Source organism: Elephantulus edwardii, unplaced genomic scaffold (genome assembly GCF_000299155.1).
Source record: "Elephantulus edwardii isolate Elephantulus edwardi_28Jun2011 unplaced genomic scaffold, EleEdw1.0 scaffold00167, whole genome shotgun sequence".
Taxonomy (NCBI): domain Eukaryota; kingdom Metazoa; phylum Chordata; class Mammalia; order Macroscelidea; family Macroscelididae; genus Elephantulus; species Elephantulus edwardii.
In genome coordinates, this window is record NW_006399917.1 from 5732153 (window position 1) to 5738669 (window position 6517).

The following is a 6517-nucleotide window of genomic DNA, read 5'->3' on the forward strand; positions in this document are numbered from 1 at the left end:
AACAACAAAAACCCTACATAGCACAGATCTGAATCTTCCCTAGCCTGTGCTATGCTCACAATCTCTCACATGTGCAAACCCGTTGTTATAGTCCCTGTGTCAATGCATCTTATGAGTTTTTCTCTCTTTCTGAGTCCCTCCACCCTTGTCAGCATGATGTTCTTTTCCAAGGACTGGCCCTTCTGACAACACACACAAAATACATAATAGTTTCTGGAAGAGGCTGGAAGCAGAGGGTTGTGGATGTACAGGGGGAACAGGGCCTTAATAATTGGGTTGTACAATTTGATGGGGGGGAATGAGGGAAATTGAAAGAATTTGTTCAAATTTGTATTAGAATTTTGTAAATAAACTAGTGAAAAAAATTTTTAAAAGGAAAAAAGCAAACAAAATACATAATAATTTCACCATCCTTTCTTCTTGTTTCATTTAAGTCAGTAATTAATAATCCCATATCAGGTATATCACTAATTTAAAGCTTGAAAACAATTTTAATATAAAAATATCATCTTTATTAACTCTCCTTAGGAGGATTTCTGTGATGAGCCTTAAAAACAGCATCATTAATCTTATTTTACATGTGACAGATTGAGGTTCGAAAGATTAAGAGGTCTGTCAAGAGTCAAACTCCTAGAGAGTAAATATGTTTATCCTTTTTCTCTAAACAAAAGGTCAGAAAGTTCTGAATTCAGTACTGAAGTTCTTTTATAAGATAATAATGTTATTACTAAATATTATTTTTCAGTATATTTAAATAACAATTACCACATAATTAGGATGGGGAAGCTAAAACAAGACAAAATTCAGAAATCATTCACATCTTAAGCATGAAAGAAATACTTAATGAATTCCTAAAGTCAAAACCATAATTTTAATAATTTTTTCACAGCACGAAAACTAGGTCATTTGCATATTTTTTCTTTGACTTAAATGCCTAGTTGTCAGGACATTTGCATTTTCCTGTCTGATTTTGCCAGCACATTCAACTCATCTACATATTCTTGATAGTCTAGTCACTGAAAATCTGTGGCCTTTTCCTAAACATAATTAGAATGAACTTCAACTTCAACACACTTGAAGATAGAGTATGTAATAGAACACAAAGAAAAATACATTCATGTTTGAATCTTTCTAACCTTATTTAAACAATAAATATTTTCGGTGTTTTGTTTGGGTTTGTTTGCCTTTTTTTATAATAGTCTTTTCAGTGTACGTGAAGCCATATTGTTGTAGTTGTTATGTGTCATCGAGTGGACTGATTCATAGTATCCTTTGAACAATGGACCTGAACCTTGCCTATTGAAGTAATATCAAAAAGGATATACTGCGGGTATTCTTTTGTTTGTTTGTTTGTTTGGCAGTGACTATTTATTGGTTATGCACTTTTATTTTCCTCTTCACATTTTCGGTGACTGCTTCCCACTGCTATCATCAACCAGGTCTCTCAGGCGAGATAAATGGTGTAAAGCCTTCTGAAGTGATCGAGTAATAGGAATCATACTTTCACTCAACTGCAATTTAGAAAATTCATCTTCTGAAACCTGCTTAGCTCCTTCTACTGACTCTGTGCATTTGTTCTGACTGAAGCTTTCTTGGACTGCTTGAAGGTTGAACAACATTTGTTTCAGGCTTCAACGGGACCATGGTGTTTCCCTCCCGATAGAGTACAGCTCTGATTATCATTATTTCAAAAGTTTTCAAGGAACTCTTTAGAATATTTTGCCTTTGAAGTTTGTTGAGGATTATCATCAGGGTAAACAGGAACAGGTGATTTGAAAGGAACAGGGATATTTCCCCATGATCTCTCTGCTTTAAGTTGATCTAATGAACAGGGACGGCCGTCATTCTTCACAGCGTTTGGTAATTCTTCAGGAGAATGCTCTAGATTTCTCTAGGCTTTCAGGATGAGTCATTCAATTTTGTCATCGCTGAAAGGCTTTTTGGATTGTCCTTAAGAAGTTGATTCTCATACTGCCACTGGCCACGTTCAAAATCACATTTATATTCCTTATCTACTCCTTTCTTGCCACAAATTAGAGTGTTCAAAGGGATGTTCTATACAATCCAACTTCTTTGTAAGCCAAGGACTTCTTCGTGCCTGATAACTGTGTTTAGGGGAACAATAATCTTCTTTAAAGGTTTTGTAAGTACTCTGACTGTTCGTATCAAGTAGCAAGTCGTCTTTGTGGAGCCAGACAGGGTACTTGAAATCAGGGAAACTAGTTATTCCTGAAATAATAAGGTCAGATTTCTGGCTAGTTAGCCATCTTGGATAATTCTTTTCAAGATCATGTTCTGAAATGTCCCTGGAAGATGACTTCCTGTATAAAGATGGTTCAGGAACACACTTATTAGTCTTACTCAAACTTTTGGGTTTTTTTTAGCTTGATGCGGTGCTTTCCATTACTGTTTGTGTATATATGAGAAGTGACCGAGTTATCCTTGCCCACAGGAAAGATGGGTTCTTGACAATTTATATTCTTTTCAATGTTTGATGAACTGGGTCTTCTCAAGTATTCCGTGTTTGTTCTGTCAGTTTGGTAACTTGGTCCGACATAAGTGGAAGGTAATGTTTCATCTGCTGGAAGTTTTAACAGATCATCAGTAGTTAGGCTAATAGAGTCTAGGTTATTAATGATCCCTTTTCTACAGGCAGGACAAGGAGTTTGAGTTCTTCTTGTCAACAAGATTTTCACAAGCATTGTTTTTAAAAATATATGGAGAGAATTTTTAAACACTAACGGAACTTTTGCCAATGTTAGCCTTTCCGGTGCTTGTCCCAGGACACACTCGACTTAGATAGAAATCATCAGTGTAAACCTGCAGAGCCTGTGACGCAGAGCTGTATAGTTTATCCTGATACCGAAAAGAGCCATCAGAATTAGACGAATTCTTTCTACTCAGACTGCAGCTTGCCAGAAGAGAAGACACTGAAGATCCTCGAGAACAAATTCTGTTTTGTATGTGATTTTGCCATGGCTTCCTCAAAGTAGGTTATTTCTATTCATGTCTCTTAAAATTTTTTAAAAGTCCTAAAAACTACAGATGCAGCCTTTTTCTGATAGTGATATACTCCATGACATCACAATAACAAACAATCCTCTGGACAGAATTGTTTCCCAAGTCACAATCCTTGGTTCAACAGATACTTTAATATGTCAAATAACTGATGGACTGACTGCCCAGGAATCAGACTGACTACATCGAGCATGGGCCAGGTCCACTATAGAGTGGTCGCCTCGGCCCCACCCCAGCCTCCACCTCTGCTCCCGCAGTGGTCACTGAGAGCACCGCCTGCGCTCGCCACTGATGGTATTCTCTCATTCATACACCTTATTTTGTTAGATGTCACCAAGTTGAGTACAATTCATTAAAGCCTTATAAACAGTAGATTAAAATCTTCCCCTATCCTGCACCACTTTCACAATCTTCGCTATGTTTAAGCCCATTGTCTCAGTCACTGTGTCAATCCATCTTGTTGTGGGTCTTTCTCTTCTTCGTTGGCCAAAGAAGACCATCCTCTTTTCCAAGTATGATGACGTTTATCGGGGATGTAAACCTTCTGACAACATGCCCGAAGTATGTGAGACATCGTTTCACCATATTTGTCTTTATGACCTATCTCCATTATTGTACTTCCTCCAAGATAAATCTGTTTGTTCATTTGGCAGTCCATAATATACTCAATAATCTTAATTAACAGCACAATTCAAAACATGAGTACTTTTTCAGTTTCCTTATTTATTAATGATCCGACTTCCTACATAATCAAAGGTGAGTAAAAAGGATTTATCCTTAAAGATAAAAAGCATATAGCCCATGTATTAAGATATTAATTTGTTTTATATATATCCATCCTTTATCTCCAAAATATGTGTCCCCTTTGACAAATATTAAAACTCTTAGAAATTAAAAATTAATAACAATTTTTTTAAAAATAAGAGTTCTTATTTTAATAATTTCTTTTTCTTCAAATTGGCTTTCAACTTATGTAACTAGTGCTACACAAATGTTCATGGCAGGGCTATAGATACTTTGCCATTGTATTTTCACTAAAATATTTATAAGAAAATGAATACAAAATAATAGTGCTTGCACTATTAATTTCATTTTTACTTTATGGTGGTCCAAAAGTGGGTTATGCAACTTTCTGAACATGACCTATTTCTGTTCCCATCCCCAAGAAGGGATAAAACAGAATATGAAAATTAGTGAACATTACTATTAATATCAAATGTGAAAAATAAAAATATTGCTGAAAATCATTCAGAAAAAGCTAAAAGACTACATTTTGTCATTATGTGCTGTTGAATTGCCTGCCCTACCTGAACCAGTCTCTTTGATTCCAATACACCTACCCCCTTACCCTAGTTACTATACCAATCTATCTCATTCCCAGTCTTCCTCTCCTGTGCTGCCCCTTCACCCTTTTGAGCATGATGTACTTCTCTAAGGATCAGTCCCTCGTGGCCACATGCCCAAAGTATGTGACACAGAGCTTCAAAATCCTAGTTTCTAAGAAGAAACTTGGTTTCACCTTCTCTAAATCAGATCTATTTCTTTTCTTGGCAGTCCATGGTATGTTCAAGACTTTTCTCCAGAATCACAACTCAAAGTTATTAATTCTTCTGTCATCCTTAGATATTATCCAGCTCTCTGATACATAGCAAGGCACATCTTAGTCTCTATACTGACAAAACATAGACCAAAAATGCTGGAACTCCTAACGGCTTTAGAAAGAGCCATGGCATCAAGGATACCATTGTTGATGCCAGATAGATACTGGCTTAGAAAAATGCCAAAAGAATATCTATTTGTGCAGTATAGATGATACAAAGGCATTTAACTGTGTGGATAAATTATAGTTCACAGTGAGAAGAATAGGAACTGCAGAACACTTAATTATGCTCGTATGAAAGTGATTCCTCGATCAAGAGACTCTTGTGCAAACAGAAAAGGGGAACAACACTACGTGGTTTAAAAGTAGAAAAAGTGTGCATTGGAGTTGTATCCTTTCTCCATACTCTCAATCTGCACACTGAGCAAATTATTCAAGAATCTAGACTCTATGAAGAAAATGTGGCATCAGCATTAGAGAGAGATGCATCAATAGCCTACGTTATGCAGATGACACAACCTTGCTTGCTGAAAATGTGAAGGACTTGGAGCGATTGCTTCAGAAAATCAGACTATACCCTTCAATATAGATTGCATCTCAGAGTTATTATAAAATTAGGAAAACTTGTAGGATATGTATAAAAGTTCAAAGAGGGGAAGGAGAGACAGTAAAGAAGTTGAGGGGGTGGGACAGAAATCATGGTGTCTCAGAGGTTGGTCAGTGGATGAAAGGGGTACACTCAGGGACCTCTCCAAATTATTAAGGAGTAATGATGCTAGTTTGAGGACTAAGTTGTATGTGAATCAGGTGATGGTCTTTTCAGTCACTTGCTAGACATATGAAAGCTGGTATTGGAGGGGAGTACAGAATATTTCATGGACTGCTAAAAAAAAGGCAAAACCAAAACCAAAACAGTTATGTCTTGGAGAGATGACAGCCAGAGTGCTCCTTGGGGGCAAAGATAGCAAAGCTTCTTTTCACATACTTTGGACATGTGAATAAGAGAAAATACTCATTGGAGAGGGCCATAATGCTAGGAAAAATGGAGGGTCAGAGAAAGAAAACTCTCAACCAGATGGATTGACACAGGAACTGTATCAACAGTCTGAAGTGTGTCAGAGATGTTGAGGATGGCACAGGATAGGTCAGAGTTCAGATCTATTGCTCATATGGTTGATATAAAGCACCTAAGAACAACTTGGTGGTCTCTGGTTGTTGGATCATGAAAAAACCAAAAGGTCATTACAAAAGTTTTGCTCCATAAAGAGAGCAAAAGATCATTGCAAAGACAGAAGAGAAAGAAGAAATCAAAATAGTTATCAGAAGAGACTGCGTTAGATAATTGCATTAGAATGTTGAGAAACCAAATCAAAGGGAAAATACGCTGAAGTAAAAGAGCTGACTATCCCAAAGCCAGCCCGACAAAAGAATGCAAAATATAATAGGAGATGCAGAGAGCTGGAGTCGGAAAATAAAAATGGAGAATTTACTTGGCACTTCTCAAGCTGAAAGAAGTAAAACACAAATTCAAACTTAAATAATTATTCAAGAAGCATGAGAAGGAGATTGTAACAATATATAGAACTTTACCAAAAAGAATTTGTTAGCACAAAAAAATTCCCCGAAGTACCATATGAACAAGAGTCAAAGTAAATAAAGGAAGAAGTTCAAGCTACAGTGAAGGCATTGCAATAAAACAAAACAAAACAAAAACCCAAAAACAATTCCCAGGAATCCATGGGATACAAACTGACAAGTTTCGACTAACAGATGCAACCCTGGACTTGCTCACAGTCTATGATAGGAAATGTGGAGAACTGTTGCCTAGCCAACTGAATAAAGAGATCCCTAATTTTTCCATTCCCAATAAAAGTGATCAAGCAGAATGTGAAAAATCTC

The 6517-nt window shown here is 36.6% G+C and overlaps 1 pseudogene; it reads right to left on the bottom strand.

Moving 5' to 3' along the window:
• Window positions 1-1397: 1397 nt before the first annotated feature.
• Window positions 1398-3078, bottom strand: LOC102855263 (annotated as a pseudogene).
• Between the last annotated feature and the right edge of the window lie 3439 nt (window positions 3079-6517).